The 14063-nt window shown below is 39.8% G+C and overlaps 2 pseudogenes across 1 annotated transcript; one reads left to right on the top strand and one right to left on the bottom strand.

Moving 5' to 3' along the window:
- Positions 1–2475: 2475 nt before the first annotated feature.
- Positions 2476–12259, bottom strand: LOC110529580 (protein broad-minded-like; annotated as a pseudogene). The gene is made up of 11 exons (XR_016497666.1): positions 10252–12259; positions 8868–10155; positions 7556–7632; positions 7277–7442; positions 7092–7153; positions 6856–6995; positions 6668–6727; positions 6145–6242; positions 4220–4309; positions 3432–3533; positions 2476–2947 (listed from the first exon to the last, which is right to left on the bottom strand). The product of XR_016497666.1 is annotated as a protein broad-minded-like (transcript).
- LOC149981447 (inactive hydroxysteroid dehydrogenase-like protein 1) lies at positions 11990–13321 on the top strand (annotated as a pseudogene).
- Positions 13322–14063: the final 742 nt, after the last annotated feature.

The following is a 14063-nucleotide window of genomic DNA, read 5'->3' as shown; positions in this document are numbered from 1 at the left end:
ATTGACTCTTTTTTTCATGAGCAAGTCTTCACTACCTATTTCTACATCTAGCTAGTAAGGTATTTTGTGGTGGTATTGATTAAAATCGAAAATTGGCAAGACAATTTGCTAGCTACAGTGGGGCAAAAAAGTATTTAGTCAGCCACCAATTGTGCAGGTTCTCCCACTTAAAAAGATGAGAGAGGCCTGTAATTTTCATCATAGGTACACTTAAACTATGACAGACAAAATTAGAAAAGAAAATCCAGAAAATCACATTGTAGGATTTTGAATGAATTTATTTGCAAATGATGGTGGAAAATAAGTATTTGGTCAATAACAAAAGTTTATCTCAATACTTTGTCATTGCCAACAAAGGGTATATAACAGAGGTCAGAGCTCTTCACAAGGTTTTCACACTGTTGCTGGTATTTTGGCCCATTCCTCCATGCAGATATCATCTAGAGCAGTGATGTTTTGGGGCTGTTGCTGGGCAACACGGACTTTCAACTCCCTCCAAAGATTTTCTATGGGGTTGAGATCTGGAGACTGGCTAGGCCACTCCAGGACCTTGAAATGCTTCTTACGAAGCCACTCCTTCATTGCCCAGGCGGTGTGTTTGGGATCATTGTCATTCTGAAAGACCCAGCCACCTTTCATCTTCAATGCCCTTGCTGATGGAAGGAGATTTTCACTCAAAATCTCACGATACATGGCCCCATTCATTCTTTCCTTTACACGGATCAGTCGTCTGGTCCCTTTGCAGAAAAACAGCCCCAAAGCATGATGTTTCCACCCCTATGCTTCACAGTAGGTATGGTGTTCTTTGGATGCAACTCAGCATTCTTTGTCCTCCAAACACGACGAGTTGAGTTTTTACCAAAAAGTTATATTTTGGTTTCATCTGACCATATGACATTCTCCCAATCTTCTTCTGGATCATCCAAATGCTCTCTAGCAAACTTCAGACGGGCCTGGACATGTACTGGCTTAAGCAGGGGGACACGTCTGGTACTGCAGGATTTGAGTCCCTGGCGGCATAATGTGTTACTGATGGTAGGCTTTGTTACTTTGGTCCCAGCTCTCTGCAGGTCATTCACTAGGTCCCCCCGTGTGGTTCTGGGATTTTTGCTCACCGTTCTTGTGATCATTTTGACCCCACTGGGTGAGATCTTGCGTGGAGCCCCAGATTGTGGGAGATTATCAGTGGTCTTGTATGTCTTCCATTTCCTAATAATTGCTCCCACAGTTGATTTCTTCAAACCAAGCTGCTTACCTATTGCAGATTCAGTCTTCCCAGCCTGGTGCAGGTCTACAATTTTGTTTCTGGTGTCCTTTGACAGCTCTTTGGTCTTGGCCATAGTGGAGTTTGGAGTGTGACTGTTTAAGGTTGTGGACAGGTGTATTTTATACTGTTAACAAGTTCAAACAGGTGCCATTAATACAGGTAACGAGTGGAGGACAGAGGAGCCTCTTAAAGAAGAAGTTACAGGTCTGTGAGAGCCAGAAATCTTGCTTGTTTGTAGGTGACCAAATACTTATTTTCCACCATAATTTGCAAATAAATTCATAAAAAATCCTACAATGTGATTTTCTGGATTTTTTTTTTTCATTTTGTCTGTCATAGTTGAAGTGTACATATGATGAAAATTACAGGCCTCTCTCATCTTTTTAAGTGGGAGAACTTGCACAATTGGTGGCTGACTAAATACTTTTTTGCCCCACTGTAAGTGAAGTTCTAGCTAATGCACATATCAGTTTTCATGATATCTGTTCTGCCGTGATTGGTGCGCCGAGTTCTACAGCACAGCTGATTTCTCTCCGCGACATTATCACGTTGGCCAAATGCTACAAAATAGCGAGGCACAGTGGCCACTGTCAGAGTCAGATATAATACATGCTGATTTCTGAGAACAGTCCCATAATTTTGGTGCTGTACAACTTCATCAACAAGCTTGCAAACTAGCTACCGTATGGCCATTCAAACAAGCTTGCACTAGCCTGCTAGCTGGAGCAAATTTGCTCAGCTGATCGAGCATAGTTTTCCAAGTAGCCAGTACATCATAGCTTCCGAGAGCGGAGTGATTTTCATAGATTTTCAGAATATTTGTAAATGTTTTGGTGATTTTCTGAACTGGATCCTGATTGGATCCCAAAATTCTAAGGCACTGCATCAGTGCTAGAGGAGTCACTACAGACCCGGGTTCGATCCCAGGCTGTATCACACTTGCCTAGTTAAATAAAGGTTAAATAAACAAGGAACTAGTGTTAAATGGATGAGCGAAATCTCGATTTTTAGAGAGGAGTTCCATATCCTACAAGACAGATCGGTTAAGGGACGAGTGACATTATCTGACGTGAGACAATTAGAAGAGCTGTTTGAAAAGAGTGCTGAAATTTCTGCCTGTTATGGTGGGATGGAGTATGCCCTGCCTGGTGACATCAACAGGTTGTAAATTACACAATAGACCAATAAGAAAGAGTTCCAAACCTCTCTGCCAATAAATCAAATCAAATTGTATTTGTTGACATACACGTCTTTAGCAGATGTTATTGTGGGTGTAGCAAAATGCTTGTGTTTCTAGCTCCGACAGTGCAGTAATATCTAACAAGTGATATCTAACAGTTCCACAACATATACACAAAATACATGGAAATCTAAATAAGGAATGAATTAAGAATATATATACATATATATCAGAGCAGCATTGGAATAAGAGTGGCAGAGTATAGAATACAGTAAATACATATGAGATGGGTGATGCAATATTTACAAACAATTAAAATGACTAAGATACCTTAGAATAGTATAGAGTACAGTTTATACATACAGTAATGCAAGATACAGAGATATTATTAAAGTGGCTAGTGTGTCCATTCCCTTAAAGTGGCCAGTGATTCCTAATCTGTCTATAGGCAGCAGCCTCTGATGTGCTGGAGATGGCTGTTTAACAGTCAGTGGTGTAATCTGGAATACAATACAGTATATACATATGAAATGGGAGATGCAATATGTCAACACAATTTAAAAGTGACTAAGATACCGTAGAACAGTGTGGAGTGCGGTTTATACATATGAGATGAGTAATGTTAGATACGGAACATTATTAAAGTGGCTAGTGATCCATTTCAATAACAGCTAGATTTCAGTTTTCTGCTCCACACTCCTAGACCACTCCTAGACAGTCCTATCAAAACACTTGCTTGAGAAATTGCTCTTGCTAAGAATCACAGTAAGGTACTTAATTGTTACCCAGAAATGATTTGGTATTGAGATATAAAAAAAACCAGCTGCAGTTGACCTTAAACAAGCCAATTTCCTATTTGTGCTCTGTAAGAACACGAGAAAGAACTTCTACACACTTTCTTAGTATACTTAGTATGCTGAAAATGTAATATTCATAATAATAAATAAGCACCTTGTGTACTGAATAAAGTCAGTTTTAACTTACCCTTCACTCTCGGCAGAAACTAGATTTCTTTCCTCATTCCGTGGTGGCAATTCTTGTGAGTGTCTGCTATATGAGTGCAGTTTCTGAGGAGTTTAATCTGGCCTGTGACACACAAAACGAATTGAAATGGCTTTGGGCACATTGCGGAATGAATACAAAATGACACAGACAACTCATACAGTGCATATGTAACTCTTGACATACCATCAACAGATTAGTTCAGGTTCTGCAGTGTAGAATTGCAGCATAAATTCTACAGGGTAAATTCCGAAGTAACAGTTATCATTATCTGAACATAGATAACAAACGATATGGCTGTTTTTAGCTGTAAACTAGTTAGTGACGAAGCACAAACAAAGGATATCCTGTGAGACAGGGAAGGTACATTATTATTGATCTTTTGACTGGAATAAAGATAGTGTAGTGTTGGTCAAGAAAGTGAAGGGGAAATAAAAGAGGTGTTGCTGTCACCAACTGAGACCATGTTTAATGGCTCAATACAAGGTTATGGCACGCCAGTGAATCTCAGTGATTTTGTTACGTCTCATCTCAGTGAGTATCACAGTGTTCTCTAGAGTCGAGACAAAAGGTCTGACAGAATTAAAGTGGGTGTACTCTAGAACACTATATCGAGATAAAGGGCTGTCATAAAAACTAAGACACATACTACAGTATCCGTTACACCTTCTTTCATAGTTAATTAATAATCTTAATCGGAAGCTGGGCAGCATGTGTAAATGACGGCTTTGTAGTGAGTCAAGGGATGGGAGAGGCAACGTGAACCACACCTGCATGCAACGAGTCACTGTGCAGAGGCTTGGGGTGTTGGTACATGATGCTAATCAGAATGACAACCAGGTCTGTCAGACTGACTGGATCTGTAAGACAGGAAAATTACAAATTGATCAGACAGTTAGGGTGGCAACCTAGAATAATGGATTGCAGCTGCTGTACCTCAAGGATGGGGTCTACGTAACTTCTGTGAAATAACTGTCAAACTATCTAAAAGGATAAGACTTTATTTCTGCTCATACCTTTGCTTTTCCCCACTTTGATGGGAAAGAGCTTTCTCCCATTAATGTACATGAGAAGCCTTCCTAGCACACATAATGAGTGAACAAAATAAGTGTATTCCAGCTTTTTGGCAGTGTAGAGTACTTTTAGCAATGCCTGAACAGAAACAAGATCATAATTCAACAGTGGGAACATAATATATACAATGCTGTCTAGACCCAATTAACATCTGATCAGGTAAAACTGATGTATAACAAATAGCATACTGATGTAATTTCAAACAATTTCTTCACAAACCTATCTTTTAGCGTATGCTAAAACAATTACAACACACAACGGGCAGTTCTGACACTACAAAGGTTTTGTATAATTTCAGCCAGTAATTTTGAAAGTAGCACTCACGAGCCAAACGAACCAAACGTGCTCAGAATTGTGTACAGTTGTGTACATCAATTATTTTGTATATATCTTTCGTCCTGCAAAACAAAAAATGGGTTTGATGTAACAATTTGTACAATATATTACGAATGTTTAAGGGACAAAAAGCCTTTGTACAATCACTGACAATGGGTTCAGTGTATCTGTGCTCATCCAATGCAAGGTCAAGAACGCAACCTCACTCTACGCCAGATAACACGAGGCACGTTCCGGAGAAATACTCCCTCCTCTCTGACGATAACACAGCTATCTGGGCTCAGGAGACAGGCAGGGAGGGAATAACATGTTTAAAGGAGAACTATACAGCATAGTGAGGCATTAAGCGTCTCTTTTTCACTAGGCCTTCCATATCATACATGAGGCTGTGGACATTTGTACTGTATTCAGGAGAAACAACGTATGGAGAAAAATAGTGTCTCAATGGATTTAGCATGAGAGAGAATAGAGAAGCTAGTCTGAATTAGAATACAGGCGTAGGATAGGTAATATGTTCCGTCCTAACCAAATGACAAAACACCTAATGGATTCTTAAATACTTTCTGCATTTCCATAACCCAGAGTCTCCTTTACTTAATTACCCCGTAGAATGATATAGCCTACCACAAGTTATTTAGCAAAATTAGACTGAGCTCTAGTCCACACATAAGTCATTTGTTTTATCGTGGACTAAATGATGTATACATATTGCATGGTCATAGACAATCTGGGCTTTTCAAGACTTTTCATGAGCCCTGTACTACCTGAGCTTGACCAGTCAGTGATTCCCTCCATCCCCACCAACACTATGCAGCTCCTCCCCAGACTATACAGTATACACAGTGGTCATCTCTATCAGTGCATGTGAGCACTCCTCGACTCTGGCGATAGATAGTAGCAGAGCCATTGGGCCTGGAGAGGAGGAGGAAAGACCAAGACCACAGAGGAAAACAAACCAGCCTGATAACTCCTGATACGGTCCGCCTAAACAAGACTTGACCTATTCAGCATCTAAACACCCTCCACCACAGAGTGGGATAAGGAGGTGTGTGAACTAGGTCAATAGGGAGAGATGGAGGCAAGCTGTGAGGGGTGGCTTCTGGCGCCTGCATCGAGTTCTCAAGGGATATAGAACAGGTTAAATAAATAGACATTTTCACCTCCAACAACTAGATATGAAATTGGCCAACATGTCAATTGTTGGTGTTGTGCTACAGTAAATCTTGGTTTTAATGTAATTGAAATAGAATAGAGAAATACCCGTGTAGATTAAAGTTGAACTCACTGATGTGCTGGTTCTCGAAAGAGTGGATGACCTCACCCGTCTAGTCTATGAATGGGTCACAGGACTCAATAGATACACTGCTGAAGAGCTGCTACAATCTGGGATAGAACAGCACTCATTACAATAATCAAAGGGATGTTTTAAAAACTGAAAAAAAGACAACTGAAGACCAGGAAATTACTTTGTTTTAAGTTAATTCATTTTAAGTTCATTTATTTTCCAGAATTCTACCTCAGAATATAACTATGAATAGCAAGTGTAATGTCTTCATCATCCATCAATGTCATACTGTAAGGCAAGCATTACATATATGGCAAGGTTTTAATAGCTATAAAGGAAAGGAGTTTAATATTAATCAAACTGGGAACTCATTTCTAATCACGAAGGAGGAGAATCAGAGACAGACCCTTGAGATTCCTGGAGTGGTCAATCATCAGCTCATCATCAATCTCACCACCACCCTCATTTCCAGTCCACTCTCACTGCCACAGAACAGAACCATTAAGCATCATCACTCACTCACCAGAGACTTGTACTTCCTCTCCAGAAGCCTGTAGACCTCGGTCCTGCTGTAGTAACCATGCTGGAAGAGACAGGACTGACATCATCTTCACTCAGTACTGACAATTGGTTAGCCTACTTATGAGCGGCGGGGGGGGGGGGGTTGGTTTCTTGTAGTGTTAATAGAAGCTAGGTTTATATTGTGCTCACCATCCACCTATTAAACCAGGTGGCTTTGATATCCAGTAAGGCAATGAGGTGCAAGGCTTTCTCTGACCCATGTGTCTCTAACCCGTGTTCAGGGTGTAAGGACAGGAGGGAGAAAGTACTCTATTATCTCCTCCATGTACCTAGTGAGACAAAGAAGATATCAAATTACATTTTAGACTAAACTATTACTTTGCAAGTGCTGATTACTGAATATACTGTAAAATAGAACATCTCACTTTTGTGGGTGGCGAATCCAAAAGATTGTCACTTCCTTCTGAAAATCATTCATTAGTCTCATCTGGTGGAAAAATAAATGTCAATAAAAACTATATCATATTCATATGGGTATAACTGCCATGCAAGTATCACATTACAGAGTGCATTCTTGTTTTAGAAGACGAGTAATGTCCGGTCTGTTTACCTCAATCCCAACCGATCCAGTCAGTTTATTGATTTTTTTACCTTTATTTATCTAGGCAAGTGAGTTAAGAACAAATTCTTGTTTACGCCTCAAGCACAGATCCAATGCCTTAGACTGCTCGGGAGCCCCAGTTTAAGGTACATGAAGTCAGACTCCAGACTTTTAGCTATTTGTCAGAAGGCAAAATATACATTATTCACATCATTATCCACATCAGACTTTGAATAGAAAAAGAAACAAGACATTTCAGAAACATATAGGAGAAAACTAATGAATTACCTAAACTGTTGTAGATCTCTCTTATTACATTCAGTGGAGAAGAGAATGTTTTTGATAAAAAAGCCCCGGACCTTATCCTGAATAGAGGATGAACAAAACTATAAGACTCGTGCAGGTGTGATTTTTTGCAATTTCACTGTGTGACAAATGTTCATCAGACCAATAAAAAACTAAAGTTGTTTACAAAACAGAGAACACAAAATCCCTAGGGGGTGAATTCCCATATTAGAGTATCCTATTCTATTTAGCCCATTACATTCTAAGCCTGTCTAAGCTGGGGTAAGGGGTTTCATTAAGGTTTATGGAATTGTTTTAAGAAGGTCATACGTAAGATAAATTTGCTATTTGATTTAGAATTTTAAGACCCCTTGAAGTATCAAAAAAATATTTTTAAAGTATTTCATGAACATTTTATTTGGCCTTACTGCTATTTGCCCATACAAACGCATTGAATAACAGATTCACTACATGGAGTAACAGATAGTCCCAAAAATTAAATAAAAAAGGAAGTTTGTTCTGAAGTGTCTGTCCTATATCTGAGAGATATAAGAAAGATCAGGAAACATTTTTTACATGCATTTAAACCCTTATTTTTGGCACTTAACAGTCTCCATACATACTTCCATCCATTTTTTCAAATGGTACCAGGGGACCTTCAGACAAGTCTTGTGAATCCTGTGGGCATCCTAGAGCAAAACAACCGACATGTATTTGTTCGTGAGAGTCTCACCTTTCCATATTATTGTGTAAACCAAACTGTTCGGATGCTACAGACGATTTTGTGAGAAGACTGATTTTCGGGATGTCTCATTGTTTGACAAACACCGACCTAGCTCTGTAACCTTTCACCGCAGATGCAGAAGTGTGACATCAGCAAATGCGGTAAATCCAATGCAAAAAAACAGATATCTTTAGCTTAAATAGACAGATTTTTATGGTAATTTTTTTTATTCGATTTCCGCAGGGTGCGGAAATCGACTCTAAGGGGTTTTAAAGACCTAGTATAAAGACAGAGATTTTAAATGTCTACTCTAAGAATGCCTACAAGCGTTGTTGTCAATGTTTAATAGCGTATGAAGATGGCCTACTTTACTTTGAGTTAATCTATCAGACATCTTCAGTTGCCAAACTAAGCTGTCCAGCTCTTTACCTTTTAACATTTTGTTGTATAAGCAAAACCAGGATGACTGCATTCCTTAGAGTAGTACATTAATATTACTTTCTAAGTTACATAAGAAAGGCATTTTGCTGAGAGCATGTTATCTCCACTCATAAGTGCCAACTTTTGTATGAGCATTTTTCAGTGACTTACACTGAGGTCAGGGTCTGGGTCAGCCAGTGCAGCTGAGAGGTTCCTATGCAGGCTGCTCCAACTCCCACAGCTCAGCAGATCCGAGGTCTATGCATCACACAGACCCTGCATGGCCTCCCAGTGCACTTGCACACCACATCACTGTCACTCTCAGAGACCACACAACATTGGATGCAATTAATAACACTTTTACCAATCTAGTAATAATCTAGCAAATTATACAGAATAGAAATCATATTGAAATCCTTTTAACTCTTTAGGCCTACTAGGGTCCAACCTTTCAGCAAGTACTTGCAGCTGCTATTGTTTGATAAATACATAACCCTAAGGAAACATTTGCAACTGTAGTTAATGTGTAATTACTGTACATTCACTTTTTTGTGCTTGTGAGTTATAATTAGACAGCATAAATGACACTGATTGCAAACTCAACTCAGAGGCAACACAAACAACTTAAGCCTATAATGTAATGATTTACAAGTATATTAGTATTACTTATCCAGATCAACAAAATATATGTTTATACGGTATAATGATACTGGTCCGGTAGTGTATAAAAAGCCATTCAATGGATAGTTGGGTGGATCCTCACTTTGCAAGAGTGACTTGTAGGCTATTTCTTTAACATGGTATTACCTGATTGAAGGAAGAATGACTGTCGGCGCAGTTGTCTGTGCAATGGCTGTTTAACTGATGATGTTGGCTCTCCCTGTGCATCTCCTTCCTTCTCAGTTGGTCCTCTTCAAATGTATTCATCAATGATACCTTGTTAGTTGTACAACTGAATGCATTCAACTGAAATGTGTCTTCTGCATTTAACCCAACCCTCTGAATCAGAGGAGTGCAGAGGGCTGCCATAATCCACTTCCACGTCTTTGGTGTCATGAACAGTGGGTTAACTGCCTTGCTCAGGGAAAGAACGACAGATTTTTACCTTGCCGCTATTGCTTCAAGATTGTATTCATTGTGAAGCACACAAGCACATAGGCTTTAGACTCCCTGTAAGCAATGGCATATTCTGTGAAGTAAGTGACGAGCCATGTTGGGAATACAGTAAAGGATAAAGTTCATCAGAAGTCACTTGTGACAAGTCTTCACTGAGAATCCATATAGAGACACCATACATACACTCCAGATTCTCTAGTCCTCCTTGTAACAGCATGAACCAAGGTGTCCTGACCGGACCCAACAGCATGTCCCTCTCCTGTTACATCTCTCTGTCACCTCCTCGATAACGGCTCTCAGGGAGCTTTCCACATACTGCCGCAGGTACTTAACAAATTCATAACTGAAAAAGAGACGGATATTCAACAAGCGTTAGATAATAATGGATATCATTTACTACAGATTTGTAACAAATGAGAAGGTATTACATTCTGCTTACTTATGGAAGTTCTTGTCCCTCTCCTCCAGATTAAGCAATATTTCCTCTGCACATTAAATTGGTAGATGCACCTGAGATTCTGTCTTGATGCTTTTTAGCAGTTGCCTCAAGTTCAGACTCCTCCTCAGCTGAGATCTGAGACATGGTCCTAATGTGGATTCAGAAATATCCACAGAATGGAGATTATCCAGTGGCAACTCAGTTTGCTCGCTAGCTACAGTGCTACTTTAATGTAACAACTAAAATCAAATCAAATGGTATTTCTCACATGCGCCGAATACAACAGGTGTAGGTAGACCTTACAGTGAAATGCTTACTTACAAGCCCTTAACCAACAGTGCAGTTTGAAGAAGAAAACAAATAGAAATATAACAAATATAGCTAGACAAACGATGCCATTGTGTTAAAACGTGGGCATGCATTATCTTGCCATGTAACGTTACTGCAGCTAGTTGACGTTATGCTTGTTGACATGGTAGCTAACGTTAGCTTGCTAGCAACGAAGGTAATGAGATAAAGTAATTTGCATGACAGACCTTGGTTAAACATTTTCGCAAAACCATTGTAAATGTACCACATTGTAATAAACAGTGTACGACTTCCATACCGTACTGCTCATTTCGCCAATATAGTTGTGCAGTTAGCAACAATTTCCAACCTCCTGCAGAAACATGGAAACATGTAACAGTACTTTGGAAAAGGGGTGCAAACAAACACCATATTTTTTTGTTTGTTAACACTGACAATTATGATATACAATAAATTCCAGCTACTCCTGTTATTTTAAACCAAAGTGTTCATGCACTATGCTTTTTCCTGTGCCTTTAAATCCCTGTCCGTTAGATGTCACGCGGTCCCCAATGTTTACACACTCTTCCGGGAAAGGAACGTCTGTCAAAAGCCAAATCAAAAATAGAACAGTATGAAGACAGGCAAAAAAAATGGGCCAGTCTTAAACTGCTTCTCTAATCGAAATCTCCTACCATACGTCTAGGCGAGGCCATGAAGGCGTTGGCTAGCTAAGCTCATACGTAAAAAAACACGTCATCTGGTCTAACGGTCATCTGGCGCCGAACTGCCCATGTGTAAGCCGTCAAATCAAAGGCGCTCCTTCGATATAAAGTTGTTGGTGACGAAAATGACAACGTATCTGTTTGTCACTTTTATGAGGTTGTTGTAATAACGTAAGACATTGGCACAAATTTTTGATTTCGAGAAAATGAACAACTATGGAATAGTTAGACTCTCATTTGGGCTCCAGAGTGGTGCATCTATCTGTGTGCTAGAGGTGTCACTACAGGCCCTGGTTAGTGGCCCTGTATCACAACTGGTTATGATTAGGGGTCGCATAGGGCGGCGCACAATTGGCCCAGCATTGTCTGGGTTTGGTCATGGTAGGCCTTCATTGTAAATTCTTAACTAGTTAAATAAATAAAATTGACTTCTCGAAGCCCAAGCCGGGTCTGTTGGTCTATATCACAAGTATTCCTGGAAAGCTTGCTATGTTGCGCCTCTGGGTTTAGAAACTCTGTGGCCAATCCAGAGACAGAAGAGGAAGCGAGACACAAAACTCACAGTTTTTTTCTGGTACAATGAATTAAGTACACTAGATCCAACTGCTATTGTATTGGTGTCTATGGGAGAGCCACCCCGTTAAGCATGGTAAACGACCATCTTTGGCAAACTAGCTCAATATTGCGCCTGTCAGAACTGCTGTGTAGCTAGATTACAAAATACTATGCACAATTTAACTTTAAGCTTTAAGTATCAAGTAAAGTATATAATCGGAAAACCGTTAGCTCCTTTATTGAGGTATCCAAGTAGTACAGATTGGCTAAGATTAGGAAACATTGTTTGCTTCAGTTTAGCTAATTACCAGCCTGTGACTGCTATGGCTGGTGTTGACAGTTTTGAGCTGATGTACAGAGAAATGTCTCAGTCATGCACTTAATTTGTGGAAACCCTAGCCGTTGTGGGTGCTCTGTGTACAGCCAGCAAAGGTGTGTGACTGCTACAGCTTGGTCAGGGTGCATTTCCTTCCTCGACTGACGCAAAGCACTCGCCTTGGTCACCGTTTTGATGAAGGGGGTGTCATTTATGGTAAGGTACAGTGTCAGTGACACAGCCAAGGCCATCTCTGAGACTCCTGGAGTGGATACAATGGTGCTTGTGGCTAACTTCAGTCAGAGCGACACAGGTTGCAAGCCTGTCAAAGACACCTTGAGGGGACAAAAATATAGGCTTTCTGGTTAACTGTGAGTGACTGCCTTGGCAACTCACCAAACTTGACTGGCCTGCCTGAAGACCTCCAACACACATTGCTGCCTCCACACTGATGACGCGCCTGGTTCTACTTGGCATGGTAGGGAGGAGACGGGGAGCAGTGGTGAACATCTCTTCTGGGGCATGTTATAGACCCTCTCCAAGCAAAGCTCCTCTCTCATGTTCTACGGTCACTCACATACAAACACACACTGATTATCCTTGACGTGCATGTTGTTAAATGCATTGTGATCTTGTCATCCTACTGATTCGTTGTAATAAATGCCTGTGATTCTTTTCTTTTTTTTCTCGGGCTTACCTTGATAACTTTTCCTGTACTCTGCACCATGAATATGGTCATCGGGGAATCTTTGTGCAAAGTCTGGTACCTTTCGAGGGGGCGCCCCATGGAGCATCAGCAGGTGGCTCGCTAGTACCACAGTCAGTTGTTTATGCCTGTCATGCCATTTCCACCCTGGGCATCTCACACAGGACCACAGGCTATTGTCCCCGTAAACTGCAGGTACACAGATCAGTGCTGATTAAAATGGGGTGACGGAAGGGGTGACGGATAGACATTTAGTAGTCCATAGTCCATTTAAAACTTTAGGCCAACCATTACCCTTGTTTGTGTTATCTTTTCTAGTTTGGACTTGTGCAGTCAATGCCAGAATGAATTTGTGTTTTTCGGTCATGTATGCTCACAATCTCATGCTGAAAGGTCTCCTTCATACAGAAAACTGAACTCCAGTCACTAAACTCATGACAACAAAGTTATGCCCAGCTAATACAGGCATAAAACAGATGATGAGAGAATGAGTGTGTGTAATAATTGTATCTTAAAAATCTATATTTATTCAGTGAATGTAATACAAAATAATCTCCAGGAGTGTCGCTCCCAAATTATGTTGATGACGTCTTTGAAATGCACAGATATGTGAGGTCATGGAGATCTTTTTTGCAGTGATTTGAGATGTTTATTTGAGGAACTGTGGTCTTTGAGGTGTTTAACTGGCGTTCCTATGTAAAGCCAGTTGTTTTGACAACTTACAGTGTACTTGAGAATACATTTTGAAATGAGTTATTTTTTATTTACTGATGGTGCTGGGATTCTAATTATTGGTGATGTGATTGCAGAAATAAGTTGTGTGCTTGTGAATGACATTCCATCTGGTTTATGCTTGGTGAATATGCATATGTTATGCATAGCACAATACAAAATGTAGCTCAATAAAGATAATCCTTACTAAATAATGATTTGTTAATGTACTTTATGAGGATTTCATTTTTGAACAAAAATCTGTTTTTAATCAACAAAGACAAGATAGTTTAGTAAATCATTTACACTTAGAAGGACCAACACTGTTGACATATTATTTTGGAAAAATTAGGTCAGCCATTGTTATTGTGAAGATTACAAACATGTGAAGCAAAGTCTGCTGTAAAAAAAAAAAAAGAAATTGATGGAACAATTAGAAAGTAACTATTGACAAAGAAATTACAACATGTCTAATCATTAGACACATAAAATGCATGTTGTGTATGAAAAT

The sequence above is a fragment of the Oncorhynchus mykiss genome, chromosome 8 (genome assembly GCF_057628025.1).
Source record: "Oncorhynchus mykiss isolate SJ-2025 chromosome 8, ASM5762802v1, whole genome shotgun sequence".
Lineage (NCBI taxonomy): Eukaryota > Metazoa > Chordata > Actinopteri > Salmoniformes > Salmonidae > Oncorhynchus > Oncorhynchus mykiss.
The sequence above is the reverse complement of the archived record's forward strand: the minus strand, read 5'-3'. Positions and strand labels throughout refer to the sequence as shown.